Raw genomic sequence first — 19,472 nt, forward strand, 5'->3', positions numbered from 1 at the left:
ACAGCCATGGGCAGTAGAAGACTGCATAAAAGAACTAGAGAGGAAATTATAAAGAGAAACTATTGCAAACAAGTATCTTCTTGCCAATTGTTGCTTAAAATTGTTGCTGGGAATGAGATCTAGCCCACTAAAATTTAACAGATCAAGTCTGATTTGTTGGGAGTGGGGTGGTAAAGGCAATAACATAACTACAGATGTGTTTAGAGAAAGAAGTACTTCCTTTGCTACCTAAGGAGAAAACCAAGAGTCAATACAGAGATATACGAAATATGCACAGGACACTGCCAATATCAACCCTGTGCAAACAACATTTAAATTATTTCGGAAGAAAGATGTGCAAAGAATTTAAAGCCACTATCTAAATTTAAAGAAGATGTCCCACAAGCCCCAGTCCCTAAAGATATTGCAACATATAATTATCAGATCCTACTTTGACATACTTCCTATCTTGCTGGTTCACGTTTAACTAGCTTTTTCCCGAATGTTGTGGCTGTTTCCCCAGTATATATCTTTTAATACATGATAGAGATAGGACTTTTGACCCAAACTGATGAAATAGTTAGAATCATTTATTACCACTGGGATTCAATACTGGCTAGCTTAAAAATAAATGATCCTTCTAAAACTGTTGGTAATAAGTACCTCATGTTAAATTTAATGCAGATCAATTCACTCTTTGCAATGCGGAGGGATTTCACAGATGTGTGTGTGTGTGTGTGTGTGTGTGTGTATGAACATGTGCATCTGTGAATTTAAGCACATCATGAAAGTGAAAGTGAAGTCACTCAGTTGTGTCCGACTCTTTGCGACCCCATGGACTGAAGCCTACCAGGCTCCACCATCCACGGAAATTTCCAGGCAGAAGTACTGGAGTGGGTTGCCATTTCCTTCTCCAGGGGATCTTCCCAACCCAGGGATCCAATCCAGGTCTCCCACATTGTAGGCAGACACTTTACCGTCTGAGCCACGAGGGAAGTCACTTCATATATTTGAGCACATCATATACTTGAGAAATGAATTATTCAGGATGAACAATTCCATTGCATTTATCTCTATTAAAGAACCTAGAATGTGATTTGAGCTTTATTTTATAAAACATTTTTTTGAAAATTATCTCATGTTTTATTTATTTTTTGTTTTTATTTTTTTAATAAATAAAATACATTTCTATAATTTCAGCATTTGTCCTTAACTATTATATATTAAAAACAGCATTTTATGTTCTCTTAGGTCATATACAGCCTCTTAAGGACCACTTAGGTCATCAAGAACTCAGTTTCACAAGTATGTTTTGAGGGAGTGTAATCTGTATACCCCTTTGCCAAAGGGCCTTTATATCCCTGTACTTTGGGAGTCCTTATAGCCCACCTAGTTAAATTGCATCCCTCCTCCCCTCATGTCAACTTTCATATTGTAGTGCTGTAAGTGCATCTGTCTGAAGCAATCTCTCTCCCTCCTAAGTAGTAGCAATTGTGGAAACCAGGTTCGACTATGAGAAGAATAAAAGTGAATAAATATCACCAAGTTTGTTGAATACGAGAGCAATGTAGAAAAGTCCATCATATTTTCTATGCTTAACAATGAAAACATAGAAACTAAAATTAAAACACAATGCCATTTACCATTGCTCCAGTGAAAATGAATTACTAAGGTATACACTTTAAAATATATGTATCTGATTTGCATACAAAAATTTACAAAACACTGATGAAAACTCAAAGAAAATCTACTAAATGGAAGGATACCATGTTCATGGATTAGAAGACTCAACATAGTAAAGATTTTCCCCAAATTAACTTGGAGTTAACCAATTATTATCAAAATCATAGCAAGTTCATCTGAGACATAGATAAGATTATTCTAAAATTACTATGGAAAGGCATAAGCCCCAGTATTGCTAAAACAACCTTGACAAAGAAGTGTAAAGTAGGAGAAATCATTCTACCTGATATAAAAGTTTGTTGTTATTGTGCTCAGTCATGTCCAACTCTTCGAGACCGCATGGGCTGTAGCCTGCCAGGTTCCTCTGCCCATGGAATTTTCCAGGCAAGAATACTGGGGTGGGTTGTCATTTCCTTCTCTCAGGGGATCTTCCCAACCCAGGGATCAAACCCATGTCTCCTGCATATCCTGCATTAGCAGGCAGATTCTTTACCACTGAGCCACATAGGAAGCCCCTTAATATCACTAACTCGTCAAATCTGTGAAGGCTGAAAGAGGTGAGGAAGCTGCAGAAGAAAAGTTTGTAGCTAGCAGAAGTTGATTCATGAGGTTTGAGGAAAGGTGTTTCCATAACATAAAAGTTCAAGGTGAAGCAGCAAGTGCTGATGAAGAAGCTGTAGTACATCTATCCAGAAGATGTAGCTAAAAAAATTATGAATATGGCTACAACAAACAACAGATTTTTCATGTAGATGAAATGGTCTAGTATTGGAAGAGGATGCCACCTAGATTTTCACAGTTGAGAGAAGTCAATCCTGGCTTCAAAGCTTCAAAGGACAGGCCTGTTAGGGGTTAATGCAGATGGAGACTTAAAGTTGAAAAGCCAATGCTCATTCACCATTCCGAAAATCCTAGGGCTCTCAAAGAGAAGTGAAGCGGCTCAGTCATGTCTGACTCTTTGCGACTCCATGGGCTGTAGCCTACCAGCCTCCCTCCATGGGATTCTCCAGGCAAGAGTACTGGGGTGGGTTGTCATTTCCTTCTCCAGGGGATCTTCCCAACCCAGGGATCGAACCCAGGCCTCCAGCATTCCAGGCAGACACTTTAACCTCTGAGCCACCAGAGAAGCCCCAGGGCTCTGAAAAATTATGCTAAATCTACTCTGCCTATGCTCTACAAATGGAACAACAAAGCCTGGATGAGAGCACATCTGTTTACAACACAATTTATCAAATATTTTAAGCCCACTGTTGAGACATACTGCTCAGAACAAAAATATTCCTTTCAAAATATTACTGCTATTGACAATGTACCAGGTTACCCAAGAGCTCTGATGGAGATGTTCAATGAGATTAATATTGTTTTGCAGCCTGCCAACACAGCATCCATTCTGTAACCCATGGATCAAGGAGTCATTTCAACTTTCAAGTCTTATTATTTAAGAAATGCATTTCATAAGGCCATAGCTGCCATAGATAGTGATTCTTCTGAGGCATCTACGCAAAGTAAATTAAAATATTCTGAAAAGGACTCACCATTCCAGATGCCATTAAGAATCTGGTGATTCATGGGAAGAGGACAAAATATCAACATTAACAGGCATTTGGAAAAAGTTGATTCTGACCCTCATGGATGATTTTGAAGGGTTCAAGACTTTGGTGGAGGAAGTCATTGCAGATGTAGTGGAAAGAGCAAGAGAACTAGAATTAGAAGGGCAGCCTGAAGATGTGATTGAACAACTGCAATTTTATGTAAAACTTCAATGGGTGAGGAGTTGTTTCTTATGGATGAGCAAAGAAAGTGGTTTCTTGAGATAGAATCTACTCCTAGAGAAGATATTGTGAAGACTGTTGAAATGACAACAACAGATTTAGAATATTACATAAACTAAGTTGGCAAAAGTAGCAGCAGAGTTTGAAAGGACTGACTCTAATTTTGAAAGAAGTACTACTGTGGGTAACATGCTAGTAAACAGTATTGCATACTACCGAGAAATCATTCATGAAAGGAAGAGTCAATCAATATGGAAATCTTCACTGTTGTCTTATTTTAAGACAAATAAAATATGGGTGGCCACAGCCACTCCACCCTTCAGCAACCATCATCCTGATCAGTCAGCGGCTATCAATATAGAGACAAGACCTTCCACCAGAAAAAACACTATGACTATTGAAGGCACACATGATGGTTACCAATTTTTAGCAATAGTCTTTTGGGGTATGTACATTGTTTTAGACATAATGCTATTGCACACTCAATAGACTACAATACAGCAAATATAACTTTTATATGCATTGGGAAACCAAAAAATCAGGTGACTTACTTTATTTTCATATTTGCTTTATTATATTGGTCTGGAACCAAACCTGCAGTATATCTGAAATATACCTATATTTAGCAACATTAACCATCTAGAGAGATGAAAATTAAAACCACAATGATATATTACTACACACTTACTAGAAACGCTAAAATAAAAAATAGTGACAACACCAAATGGTGTAAAGTATGCAAAAGAATAAGATCATTCACATATTATCACTGGGAATGTAAATGCTACAGTCACTCTGGAGAAAAGTTGAGCAGTTTTTGTTTTTGTATAAAATTAAACATGCAACTACCATGACCCCAGCAGTTGCACTCTTGAGCATTTATCCCAGAGAACTAAAACTTTCAACATGTACACAGATGGCAATAGCAACTTTATTCACATTTGCCAAAAACTGGATTCATCACAGAGGTCCTCAAACAATAAATGATTAAACAAACCATATTACATCTGTACCATGGAAAACCATTCAGCAGGAAAAAGGAACAAACCATTGATAGATAGAAGCAATGACTTGGATGAATCGCCAGAAAATTATGATGAGTGGGGGAAAAGGCAATCACAAAAGGTTAACATACTGTATGATTTCATCTATATAACTTTTTAAAATGATAAAATGATAAAATTACAGAAATGGAGAATAAATTTGTGATTGCTAGGGGTTAAGGACAGGTTTAGTGAATGCTATAGGGAGGTGAATTTGCTTTTTATTTTTATTTTACTTTATTATTATTATTATTTACTTTACAATATTGTATGGTTTTGCGAATTTGCTTTTAAAGGGCAACAAAGAGGGCCCTGTGGTTACCGAATGTTTGTCTATCATGGCTGTGATGGTGGTCACACAAATCTGCTCATGTGACAACACTGCATAGAAGTAAACACACACATACACACATGCAACCAGTAAAACTGGGGAAATCTGAATATGATAATAGGGTTGTTGCAATATTAGTTTCTTAGTGTGATATGTTCTAAAGTCACATATAGCTGTTATCACTGGGAGAACCTAGGTACAGGTTAAGATATCACTGTGTTATTTTCTACAACTTCATCTAATAAAATTACCTCAAAATGTCTTAAAAGTCAATGCACACTTTAAAAATTGAATAGATAATGCAAAATCGATGTCCTAAAATGAATGCATTTCTCACATACAAGAAGGCTCTCCTACAGGCTCTTGTGTCAACCTAATTTGATTTTTCAAAGGCTCTTTTTCTCCTTATTATCTGATCTTAACTGTGTTCCCAATGGGTTAGGTGCTCTTCAGTTTCCTCTCCTTCCTGCTGTGTATTACTTGTATTTCTCTGGTCCTTGACATGTTTTGAGTGCATTTTAACCACTGATGAAAGGCACTTACTCTCTTAAAGATGCTTGTGGGAAGCAGATGAGTAGAGAATTCCTTTTGAGGAATCTGGGACTGCATGCAAGTGGTTTTTACAACAAAGTAGAAATAGTACAATGGTACAACAAAGAGAGTTGTTGTTTAGTCTCTAAGTCATGTCCAACTCTCTTGTGGCCCCATAGACTGTAGCCTGCCAGCCTCCTTTGTCCTTGGGATTTCCCAGGCAAGAATACTGGAATGGGCTGCCATTCCCTTCTCCAGGGGATCTTCCTGACATAGCGATTGAACTTGCACCTCTTCTGTCTCCTGCATTGGCAGGCAGTTTCTTTACCAAATGCACCACTTTGGAAGCAGTCGCTCAGTTGTATCTGACTCTTTGCAACCCCATAGACTGTAGCCTGCTAAACTCCTCTGTCCATGGGATTCTCTAGGCAAGAATACTGGAGTCGGTTGTCACGCCCTCCTCCAGGGGATCTTCCCGACCCAGGGATCAAAACCAGGTCTCCAGCATTGCAGGTAGATTCTTGCCACCTGAACCACCAAGGAATTTAACAAAGAGGGGATGACACTCAAATAATAATAACTGAAGAGATCCTTCTTCATTATGCCTCTCCTTTCTTTTGCTTTGTATACTCCCTCTATTCTACCACTCTTGATTTTCCATGCTGTTCCTTAAAAATGCAAAAGGATACCTTTAAGTTGGATAGTTTGCTGGGAGAGGAGACACCAGGCTTTCAAAGAGAACATGTGTTCCAACCATCAGAACTAATCAGAAGTTTATTTATAGACTCATAAAGGATGTCCCCACCCCAATTTCTGGTTTGTTCCTGTTGCCTTTTGACTCAGGATCACCCCACCAACTTTGGTGCCCAAGTGGGTAACTGAACCCTATATCTCAGCTTGTCCTTCTCTCCAATTCCTAATTCACTAACTGGATTCTGGTGTCTGTTAGCTTCTATTGTTTTTGATTTCTTAATATCTTGGCACTGGCAGCTCATGTTGGCTTACCTCATTATACAGCAAAACAATTGAATGGCTAAACCCTGGATTTAGACTGCCTAAGTTTGAATTGTTAATTCCCTGCTTACTAACTGGGGGATCTTGAATGGCAAACTTACTGCTCTAGATTTTAGTTTCATCTGTAAAATGGGTATAATAATGGTTCTGAACTTTTGGTTATGGTGAGGATTCAGTGAGTTATGTAAAGCACTTAGAATAGTGCTTGGCACATAATAAATGAAATAATGCATGGAAAATCATTACTGATGTGCCTGACACTAGTAAACACTCCATAAATTTTAATTATTACAACTACTATTACATTATTATTCTTATAATTAAAAAAGGAATTTTTTTTTTAAATCTGAGGAAAGATGATCTGAATAGAAACTTTTCTGTGCAATGGGATTAATAGCCACTTCTGGGTGGTATATAACATTTATTTTAAAATGTTTGAGCAAATTTTTGGTAGACTTTGATGAGCCTAAGGGTTCTTCTGGGAAGTGAGTTTCTTCCAAATGGCCTTATGAGAAGTGACCTACACAGTAGTCAGTCTCACAGCAAGTCTAATAATTTTAACTAGATTATTACTTTCTTGACGCTAATCTAAAAATGTTATTTACTACTTGCTCATTCCATAAAATGTCTCCAAGAGAGAAATATAAATATAGAGAGGGAAGCTAATAGGAAATTAATGGGGCCTCCTCTGTTCATCATTCCATCTATTCTTCCTCAAGGAGGTGAAAGGAAAGATAAGATAAATACATAGCTGATCTCTTAACACCCTTTTAAGGATTTACATGTACCTATCTGCTTCTTGAATTTATCTCATACCCACCCTGCTCTTAGCTCACTAAACTCCTCCATGAACAGCTCTTTATTTCCCTTATAGAGGTAAAGCTCCTTTCTGCCTCAGAGCTTTTGTATCTATTGATCTTTCTAGTGGTAATGCTCTACCCACTTCTGCAACCCCACTGCTCTCACCTAGTTTCAGCACAGAGCTCTGTCTAGCCCCTTAGCTTAGAGGTTATTTATAGTTAGTTATACATTCCATGATACCCCACAGTTATCCATAGTAACACTCTGTATAATTTACTTACCTACTTCACCTCTGACATAAATCCTTGTATATCCTGAAGTCCTCATCACACAAGTTTTCAAGAAATATTGGATGGATAGATGGAAGAATGAAGAGGGGATGATGAATGAATTAATGAGAAAATAGATGAATGAATATCATAGAAAAATATAAATATTCACAGAACTACTGAATAATAGAGTACAAAAGAACCCAAATGATCTTTTAATGTAATCTTCATCTTTCATAAACTTAGAAACTGAATCCAAAAAAAGGAATGTGGCCTGGTTAAGATCTCTAGTTAGTGGCAACATCAGAACCAGAATCTAGGTCTTCCAACTACAAGTTATTCATTCCCTCATACTTTCATTCAACAAATATCTGCTGAGAGCCAGTACATGAGAGACGCCATTCTAGGCTCCAGGGATATATCAGCAAACAAATCAGGCAAAAAATCCTACCTTCTTGGAGCTTATCTACTTGTGGGGAGATAGACACTATAAATAAGGCAAGTAAATTTTGTGTGAGAAAGTTGCACATCCATATCTGCTCCTTAAACATACACTGAGCTTATTCTGGATTCATTTACTATTCTTTAAGAATTAAAAAGAAAATAAAGTAGCATATCCAAGGTTCTTTCCTTCTGCTCTATTTGTCCACACATGCACACATCTTCTTCAGAGCATGCTACCTCCCCTGTGGACCATCACAACATTAAATCTCTTTAGTACTCCATTTTCTGACAAACTACATTTTTCACTGAGTCCTAATCAACCACCATGTGCCCAGTATCAAACCCTCAGATAGGGCTTTTTGTTTTGAAATTCTCTTTTACTGCTTCTCTGTACCATAGAAAACCAGTCAGGGATTAGCTATTTATGAGGCTGTGGAGAGAAACGGTCATAAAATTGACATTTACAGAAACTAATTTGGGACTTCTGCTTCCAGGAATATGTGATAGACATACTTCTCCCTATTTCTTCCACTAAGGACAACTAAAATCATGAAAATTACATTGAGAAACAAACATAAGGAGATACTGAGGGATGAAAAGGAGAAAAAAAAAAAAAAGGCACACACACCAGCTAGGGACCTCAGGATCCAGGGAACAATGCAGACATGAGGTTCCTGTGTTTCTGTTTTGCCTCCTACAACTTAGACTTGTAGCTGAATAAGTGATCTGGAATACGGAATAATGGAAATGACCCAATCTAAAGAGCAGATAGAAAGACAAATGAAAAAAATGAAAGCAACATACAAGACCTATGGAATAATATAAAATGTTCTAATCTATCCATAATAGGGGTTCTGGAAGGGGAAGAGAGAAAAGGGGATAAAAAATGTGTTTGAAGAAATTACAACTGAAAGCTTCCCAAATCTAAACAAGAAAACAGATATTTAGGTACAGGAAACATAGAGGGCCCCAAATAATATAAACCAAAATAGATCCACACCAAGACATATTATAATTAAAACAGAAAAATTTAAAGACAAAGAGAGGATTCTAAAGGCAACAAGAGAAAAACAAAGAGTCAGTTACAAGGGAATCCCCATAAGGCTGTCAGTTGATTTCGTTACAGAAACTTTGTAGGCCAAAATGAAGTGACATGATAAATTCAAAGACCTGAAATGGAAAAACCTGAAACCAAGGATACCCTACCTAGCAAGATTATCATTTAGAGTAAGGAGAAGATATAAAGAATCTCTCAGACAAAGAAAAACTAAAAGAATTCAGCAATACTAAACATACACTTCTCTATATTGAATGGTATTCTCTAAGTAAAAATGAAGCAACAGTCTATAGGAAAGGGAAAATCACAATAGGAAAAGTAAAGATATAAAAGAATTGAAGATCAGTTAAGTAAGCCAGTATGTAAATTAAAAAAAATCAAAATAAAAACTAAAATCAAAACTACAATGAGGTATCATGTCATGCCAGTCAGAATGGCCGCCAACAAAAAGTTTACAAACAATAAATGCTGGAGAGGGTGTGGAGAAAAGGAAATCTTCTTACACTGCTGGTGGGAATGCAAACTGGTATAGCCACTGTGGAGAACAGTGTGGAGACTCCTTAAAAAACTGGAAATAGAACTGCCTTATGACCCAGCAATCCCACTGCTGGGCATGCACACCAAGGAAACTAGAGTTGAAAGAGACACGTGTACCCCAATGTTCATCACAAGCACTGTTTATAATAGCCAGGACATGGAAGCAACCTAGATGTCCATGGGCAGATGAATGGGTGAGGAACTTATGGTGCATATACACAATAGAATATTACTCAAATATAAATAAGAATGCATTTGAGTCAGTTCTAATCAGGTGGATGAAATGGGAGCCAATTTTACAGAGTGAATTAAGTCAAAAAGAGAAACACCAGTACAATATATTAATGCATCTATATGGAATTTAGAAAGACAGAAACAATGATCCTATATGCAAGGCAACAAAAGAGACAGATGTAACAAACAGGCTTTTGGATTATGTGGGAGAAGTCAAGGGTGGGATGATTTGAAAGAATAGCATTGAAACATGTATATTACCATATATAAAACAGATGACCAGTTCAAGTTCAATGCATGAAGCAGGGCACTCAAAGCCAGTGCTCTGGGACAACTCAGAGAGATGGAGTTGGGAGGGAGTTGGGAGGGGGTTTCAGGATGGGGTGCCACATGTGCACCCATGGGTGATTCATGTCGATGTATGGCAATAACCACCACAATATTGTAAAGAAATTATCCTCTAATTAAAATAAATAATTATAAAAATAGACAAGCTATTACCAAGACAAATGAGACAAGAACAATGGTATCAAGAAAAATATGAAGGTTTACTTCCATCTGTCATCTATGATTAAAATCACAAAAAAGGGGGAAGGGTTAGATATGTACAATTATTTTGAAAATGGAATTATTTTATAAATAAATTAATAAATGGAGAAGAACTGAGTTAAACTTGGCAACTTCTGCCGTATCTGTTAGTACATAGATACCATAGTTATGTCAGTATAGCATTCCTTTCATTCGTGCAATTTTTTTTATACAACTACTTTTTTTTTAATAGAACGACTAATTTCATTTTGCTTAGAAAAATAACGACCTAAAGCCCCATTCTTATTTTCTTTTTTAAAATATTTTCTTCATTGCGGCATATAAGATCTTTAGTTTTGGTATTCCAACTCTTAGTTGAAGGATGTGGGATCTAGTTCCCTGACCAGGGACTGAACCTTGGCCCCTACACTGGGAACACAGAGTCTTAGCCATTGGACCACCAGAGAAGTACCCCCCAATTCTTCTTTTCTTATATGATTTTGTTTCAAATTTGTCCTTGTGACTTTTTCATAATAACAAAGTGGTGAACTATTAGCAAAGTGAATAGATAAACATGCCTTATGTATCTCTTAACTCTGAATAAGTCAAATGTTTATATCATCCAATGCTGTAGTGAGTGAAAATTGGTCTTCAATAAAAATCTCAGTGCAAATAATGGCACTAGTCTTTAAAGGTCATGTTTTTAAAGTCGTCTCACATTCTGGAGACCAAAGAAAGGAGGTTTTTCTTATTACCTTTCTTTTCTTTAAGGGATGAAATTTTAATGGTTCTTCTGCATTGCAAGGGCTTCCCTGGTATCTCAGTGGGTTAAGAGTCTGCCTGCAATGCAGGAGAGCCAGGTTTGATCCCTGGATTGGGAAGATCCCCAGTAGAAGTAAATGGCAACCCACTCCAGTATTCTTGCTTGGAGAATTCCATGGACAGAGGAACCTGGTGAGCTACAGTCCATGGGGTCACAAAGAATCAACACAACTGAGTAACTAACACTTTCACTGCATAGCAAGAAATGAGCCAACACTAGACAAACTTAAGAAGTATACAAGGCTTGTCCTTCTAAAACCAGGATCCCCCATGTGTGTTTTCAATACTATGGAACATCTTGAATTCTAGGCCTACAGTATCCTTGCCTGGAAAATCTCATGGACAGAGGAACCTGGTGGATTGCAGTCCATGGGGTGGCAAAGAGTCGGGCATGACTGAGCGACTAACACACACACACACACTCTACTCAAAACTATCTCCATTCCCACCTTTTTCTTGGTCTCTTATTCCCTTTGGATATTATTTTCTACTAGAAAATTACCAAATTCATAGGTTCAGTTAAGAATTTCAAGGCTATAATCCAGAAAAATGACTAATGATATGAGCTTTTTGGGATGCAAAACTAACAGTGGGAAAATGGGCTTCTTTTGTGCAGTTCCAGAGTTAATCCTGAATAAGATACATTGTCATTTAAAAAAAAAATTACTGTGCTATTTTTCTATTACTTAAAGCATCCAATAAGAAATGTGCAAAAGGACTAAGACCTCATGCATTTCAGGAAAGTCTTTGTTTCTAATCTAAAACTTATTAAGATTCTACAAAGAGATAGCCATCAGTGCAAAAAAAAAAAAAATCTGCCATCAATACAACAGTTAAGATTACATAAAAAAAGTTCTTTAAAAAACCCAAAGAATCAACATTGTAAATCAACTATACTTCAACTTTAAAAAGAAGATTGTATGCAAAGTCCATAAAAGGATGCATATTTTGAGGATATGGCTAAAACCTCACCATGTCTACTTTAAGCAATGATTTGACTAATGCTGCTGCTGCTTCTAAGTCGCTTCAGTCCTGTCCAACTCTGTGCGACCCCAGAGAGGGCAGCCCACCAGGCTCCCCCTTCCCTGGGATTCTCCAGGCAAGAACACTGGAGTGGGTTGCCATTTCCTTCTCCAATGCATGAAAATGAAAAGTGAAAGTGAAGTCGCTCAGTCACGTCCGACTCAGCGACCCCATGGACTGCAGCCTACCAGGCTCCTCCGTCCATGGGATTTTCCAGGCAAGAGTACTGGAGTGGGGTGCCATTTAAAAGATGTGATTCTGGGCACGACATTCTCAATATCAATTTCACACAGTCTCAGATTTCCTATATTAGCGACAAAACTGAAAAACATAGAAGTAAATATTCATTTTTATTCCATCTATCTTTAGTTAATTGAGTTCTTTCTCTCTCTGCCTATTTTTTTGTCTATAGCCTTTAGTGATTATATGATATATTTTGCTTCTTTGCTTATTGTTTATCTCTACCTAACTCGGGAATAAAGTATAAATTTGTGAGGACAAGGAAGTTTTTTTTAATCACTGTACCTCCAGTGCCTGAAACACTCTGACACAGAGTAGGTGCTTAACAAACATCTGATGTATGAAAGAGAATGATACCACTATATTGAGACATGACAAATACACAGTTTTTATCATAATGAAACAACATAAAAGGAGATGAATGATTGATACAAATGCCATGATATGTTTATATCTATATTTGTATATGTATTTATATGCCTTCATGTGAAAGAGCAATGCTGAGTTAATTTCAGCCATTTCAAATAATGACTACTATTTATATTGATAAAGCTAGTATACTGTGAAGTATAATAGTATTTTGCCTTGTTCTCAATGTTTTTTAGTTTATATTGCTATTTTTGTCTTCTGTGAGTTTATTTTCTTTTTTAAATTTTTTATTGTATACTGCAATATAATTGGTTAACAACATTGTATTAGTTTCAGGTGTAAAGCAAAGTGATTCAGTTATACAGATATCTATTGTTTTTCAAATTCTTTTCCAATTTAGGTTGTTACAGAGTATTCAGTAGATTTCCCTGTGCTGTACAGCAGGTCCTTGTTGGTTTCCCATTTTAAATATAGCAGTGTGTACATGTCAATCCCAAATATATTTATCTTTTATCATAAATCACTTTAAATCAGTGTTGCAGGTAAACAGAATGTACATTTTACTAATGATAACATATTAATTAATGAAAAATATTCTTTAGGCACAGTACTATACCCTTGAAAACAAGTGTCTTGTTTAAGATTTCTGTTCTCTTGAAAATCAAAAGCATAGGAAAATATTGATTAAAACTGTCTTCCTCCCAAGAGAACTAGCACATTCTTTTTACTGAGAGAAAAACAAGAATGTTGATAACTGTAACAAGACTCTAAATAAACTAGTTAAAACCAAACATAAGATTTTCTATAAATCTATGGTTGACTGGTGGTTTGGTAGTTTAGTTACTAAGTCATGTCTGACTCTGTGACCCCATGGACTGTAGCTAGCCTGGCTCCTCTATCCTTGCACTTTCCCAGGTAACAATATTGAAGTGGGTTGCCATTTCCTTCTCCAGGGGTATTCCCAACCCAGGGATAAAACCCATGTCTCCTGCATTGCAGGTGGGTTCTTGACCAACTGAGCTACGAGGGAAATTCTGTTTGATTGAGGTGCTTGCTAATTTACCTGGTCTGTTTATAGACTGTATGTAAGAGCAGCTGGATGTTCATAATTACAAAACACACAGAGAGAAAATTAGTTTTGCTAGCAAATATTTTGTTACTGTTCTTTTTAAAATATATTTTCTTCAGTAACTATATCAACACATTTGTGATTGTTCCCTCTTTCTAAATTATATAAATGGATTCATTTGAATCTCAATGGAGATGAGGCTGACTAAAAATACTTAACTAATGAGCATAGTTTTTCAAAACCATGAAAGACACATAATAAAGTCAAGATTCTGATAAAATATATATATGCTTATAAGTAAAACTTCAGAGTTAATGTACAACTGCAAATGGTACTAATACAGATTTGGTTAACATCTAGTATGTATACAAGAAAATCAAAACAAACAAAAAAGTGGGGAGAAGTTCATGCAGAACTTAAACTTTTGTGTGGAGGCATTAAACATTAGTGGACAAAGGAATACTCAGGAAAAGAAAATGTGGTCAGTGTTGCTCAATTAAAGATAAATTTTTTCCAACATACATGATCTCAAGTTATCAGTCCTTCATGAAAAAAATTATTTGACAACTAACTTAGCAAAGTAATAACTGATGGTATAAACACCAGCAGAAGTTTTGCTGAGCAGCAGATCTATTTAAACCTCAGATTAACGATAAAACACCCGAGGACTCTATGGTAATAAAACACCATGGAAATGCTACAATGGAAATATGGAAATAAGATAGCTGTTTAAAGTAGACTGGTGAAATTAAAACAATGAGATACCATTACACACTCATTGGAAAGGTCAAATACAAAAATCTGACAATACCAATTACTGGCAAAGATGAGGAACAACAGGAACTCTCATTCATTGTTAATGGGAATGCAAAATGGTACAGTCACTTTGGAAGTAATTTCTTATATAGCTAAACACTGTCATACCACATGATCTAGCAATTATGCTCCTAGACAGGTTACCAAATGATTTGAAAGCTAATGCCCACACAAAAACATGAACATGAATTTTATAACAGCTTAATTTGTACTCCCTCTCTCTCTCTCTCTCAAACACACACAAACACACAAATTGGAAGCAACCAAAGTGTCCTTTAACAGATGAATATATAAACAAACTATGGTACATCAACATAACAGAATACTACTCAAGAATAAAAAGAAATGAGCTATCAAATCACAAAAAGAAATGGATGAAACCTGAATGAATATTATTAAGTAAACTAAGCTAGTCTGGGAAAGGTTATACACTGCATGATGCCAATTATACAACATTCTGGAAAAGGTAAAACTGTACAGCAAATAAAAAATATTAGAAGCTTTTTCTTTTGCTTCAGAATAGTTTTATTAGTTTGGATACAGTTTGTCGGCACTCAACTATGCCTCATCTACTTTGACACACAAATCCACTCAATTCGAGCCATCGTTGTCACCCCATACCTCATATATTGTAATGTTATTGTGTCTGTCTGCAGGAACCTCGATATAGGGACATTTGTGGTTACCAGTGGTTGCAGCAGTGAGTTTCAGATTCTGCACCTTGGACACAAAGTTCACAAGGTCCCTCTCAAGCTGGATTAAGGTACCGAACATATAGTCTTTGTCGGGGGAAGCCTTTTTCTTCTTTCCTGGAGAAAAAATGAACAGCCCCAATGGGCACGACGAGCGGGCACCTTACCCTTGTCACTGTCTCCTGGAAACTTCAGTATCACCAACACCACAAGGAGGAGAAAAACCCAGTGTGACTTGCTCCCAAGCCAGCCTTGGGCATGCTCTGGTTGATTCTGCCAAATTCAAAAGTGCCTTCCACAGGGCACCTTCCCCGGGAGATCTACAACTTCATCTCTCAGAACATAAAACACATAGGTACAGAAAAAGGACACGCACATAGGCCAGAGAAAGAACCATATTACAGACTGCATAGTGAGCCAAAAGGAAGTGGCTCGTGGTGTGCTGGTCTGCCCTGAGACTCAGGAACAAGCAGGGCTAGGCCTTTAGTGATGTCACAGAGGGCCCCACCCTGGCCAGAATCCATCTGGCCATTGTGATAACTTCAAGGCAGAGGATAAGGAGGCTTGTGGGGTGGGGGAGGAAGGGTCAACTGGGAGTAGGGCTTAAAGGGACATTTCCAGTGGGTAATTGAAAAAGAGGCAGGGAGTGACAGAATGCCATCTCCTTGTCAGTGTATTCTTTCTGAACCTGGTGTTCTACTGGGAGGGGGTCTCATCTTCTATTTTTATTTTTCCATTTATTAAATCAAGACACTGTGGTGAGCAGAGAAGACCCAGGGGCATGTGCCCCTGTGGAGCAGAGAGCAAAGGGAGAAAGAAAGATATTAAACCAGAGGCCACAAACTAGGAGCCACTGGTATGTTTTGTGTGGCCTACACAATTCCTAAAGATGATTGTGCTCAGTGAAACTATTCTGTACAAAGTTATGGTGAATACATTGACACTACATATTTGTCAAAACCCAAAGAAACTTACAGCTCAAAAAGTGAATCAATGTATGCATATTAAAAAAAAAGAAAACCAACATTTGGACATTAAGAATGGAATGCAGAATTTGACTAAACAATCTAATTATATTACAAATGTATGAAACCACCTCACTAAGATACCCTGACTTAAGTAACTTCAAAAATGAACGGAGTTTACAAGACTAAAAGCAAAAGAAAAAAAGCACTGTAATCTAGTTGATAGTGTTCTTTCTTGTAGGGGTACACGTCAACAACCCTGATACCGTTATACATGTCTATTTATATTAAACAGTCAAATGGATGGTACATGAGTATACACACATTTATTTCTTTGTTCTGTTAGCTGAAAGGGTCTAAAAGAAATGATACTCCCAACATCTGAAAGAAACTATGACATAAATCTTTGATGTAAATCCATAAATCTTTGATTAGAATAGTTTGTTATGCATGTTCTGAACCAGCAAATGGAAATACTAAGTCCTGAAGACCCACTCAGCCTCCAAACATGGGGTTGCCTACCATTTCTCGTTCTAGCCTCGACCTCGACCCGCTGCATTTCTCCTTTCTCCAGCAAATCCCTCAGTACACTAAGAACAACTCTAGAAAGCTCTGACTTAAGAGAAATATGCCAATTATATTATATATCAATTCATTGGTTCATCAATACTATGCTTTCTTTGTAGTCTGTTCTTTATTTTTCAATTTTTAATTTTTTAATTATTATTTGGCTACATGATGTGGCATGCAGGATCTTAGTCCCCTAACCAGGGATCAAACTCATGCCCCCTGCAGTAGAAGTGTAGATTCTTAACCAATAGGCCACCAGGGAAGTCCCACCATTGGGGTTTTAATGTTTAACAAATATAGATCTGCATTAAGGAAATGGTGGTGCATCCTAGCACTGATTACAAGTGATAGCAGAGGATGGTATTCTAGTTTACATCTCAGTTTAGCTCTTTTTTCTCCTTTCAGAGACAGATGATTAGTGCCAATGATAGTCAAAGCTGCAGTTAATCTGCCCATGGACTAATTATTTTAGTCTTTTTTCATTCTAGAATATTGCAATATGTTAGTGTTTTTCAAACTGAATGTCCAAATGTATCATTTGGGGATGACGTTAAAATGCAGACTGCTAACTGAGTAGGTCTGGGATGGAGCCTGAGATTCTTCATTTATTCTAATAAGTTCCCAGGAAATCCCCACTCTATGGTCTGTGGACCACAGAGCAGAATCATTATGAATAATATTAGATACTGATCTAAAAATTAACTGTAATCTGTAGATCATTATTCTCTAAATTTTAAAGTAATTGTCTTGTACCTAGGTAGTGACATCTTCTACTGGAAGTTTACTGTCAGTTAGTTTGAAATTTGCAAGTACCTTTAAAAGGCTTCTTACTGATTTCAGAGGCTTGTGCTTTTTGGCCTCTGAACTAACTAAAAAAAAAAAATCTCACCATCAGAAATCAGGAAATGCTGTCTGCCAACCAGCATAGGAAACTCTCAAACTTGTATAGTTTGTAACATCTGAATATTCCAAATATGATCTCCCCTCATTTCATAATTTTCAGCCTTTTACACACTGCATGTTTCCACCTTTTCATGAAATGGGAAGCACACATTTAGAATATGAATGTATTTAAAACTTCTTGCTTCTTACTAATCCTCTCCATAGGTTATTTTAAAGCCAAATAATCTCATTCATGGTGAATACTTTCATCCAAAGTGCAATTAAACAACAACAACAAAAACAAAAACTAGAATCTCATCTTTCAGATTTGACAATATCTCTATGATTCAGTGCAAGTGTCAAAATCACTTTAAGAATACATCACAGATTAGGTCAGGAAGCAACAATTAGAACCAGACAAGGAACAATGGACTGGTTCCAAATTGGGAAAGAAGTATGTCAAGGCTGGATACTGTCATTCTGCTTATTTAACTTATATGCAGAGTACATCATGTGAAATATCTGGCTGGATGAAGCACAAGCTGGAATCAAGATTGCCAGGAGAAATATCAATAACTTAAGATATGCAGATGACACCACCCTTATGGCATAAAGTGAGAAGAAACTAAAGAGCCTCTTGACGAAGCTGAAAGAGGAGAGTGAAAAAAGCCAGCTTAAAACTCAATATTCAAAAAACCAAGGTCATGGCATCCAATACCATCACTTCATGGCAAATAGATGGGGCAACAATGGAAACAATGAGAGACTTTATTTTCTTGGGCTCCAAAATCATTGCAGATGGTGACTGCAGCCATGAAATTCAAAGACACTTGCTCCTTGGAAAAAAAGCTATGACCAACCTAGACAGCATATTAAAAAGCAGAGACATTACTTTGCTGACAAAGGCCCATCTAGTCAAAGCTATGGTTTTTCCAGTAGTCATATATGGACGTGAGAGCTGGACCATAAAGAAGGCTGAGCACTGAAGAATTGATGCTTTTGAACTGAGATGTTGGAGAAGACTCCTGAGATTCCCTTGGAGTGCAAAGAGATCAGTCCTAAAGGAAATCAGTCCTGAATAGTCACTGGAAGGACTGATGCTGAAGCTGAAGCTCCAGCACTTTGGCCACATGATTCGAAGAGCTGACTCATTAGAAAAGACCCTGATGCTGGGAAAGATTGAAGGCAGGAGAAGGGGATGACAGAGGATGAGATGGTTGGATGGCATCACCGACTCAATGGACATGTGTTTGAGAAAGCTATGGGAGATGTTGAAAGACAGGGAAGCCTGGTGTGCTGCACTCTTTGGGACTGCAAAGAGTAGGACATGACTGAGTGACTGAACAACACAACAATTTAAGAAAACAATCAATTCAAAATAAAATTTATTCAACATTTAAATAAAATTCAATTTGATAAGACTCATATCTTACATTGGGCTTCCCTTGTAGCTCTATTGGAAAAGAATCCACCTGCAATGCAGGAGACCCAAGTTCAGTTCCTGGGTTGGGAAGATCCCCTGGAGAAGGGAAAGGCTACCCACTCCAGTATTCTGGCCAAGAGAATTCCATGGACTACAGTCTATGGAGTCACAAAGAGTTGGACACAAGTGAGCAACTTTCACTTTCACTTTCATATCTAACATTTGGCCATAAGACTCAGATTTATTGAATCAATAGAGTGAATCTTGATTGGAAAGGGCTTCTTTTTTTGTATGAATAATCTGAAATTAAGAAAGAGCTCCATTATTAACAGTCATTAATAAACTATTTGACTTAGATTAATAAGTCAGAGAAATAGA

At 37.1% G+C, this 19,472-nt stretch overlaps 1 long non-coding RNA gene and 1 pseudogene across 2 annotated transcripts in view; both read right to left on the minus strand.

Moving 5' to 3' along the window:
• LOC132658857 (uncharacterized) overlaps positions 1–19,472 on the minus strand; it is a 427,659-nt gene that overhangs the window by 279,240 nt on the left and 128,947 nt on the right. The gene's annotated exons all lie outside the window — the stretch shown is intronic.
• LOC132658856 (protein FAM209-like) lies at positions 15,059–15,683 on the minus strand (annotated as a pseudogene).

This window comes from Ovis aries, chromosome X, assembly GCF_016772045.2.
Source record: "Ovis aries strain OAR_USU_Benz2616 breed Rambouillet chromosome X, ARS-UI_Ramb_v3.0, whole genome shotgun sequence".
Lineage (NCBI taxonomy): Eukaryota > Metazoa > Chordata > Mammalia > Artiodactyla > Bovidae > Ovis > Ovis aries.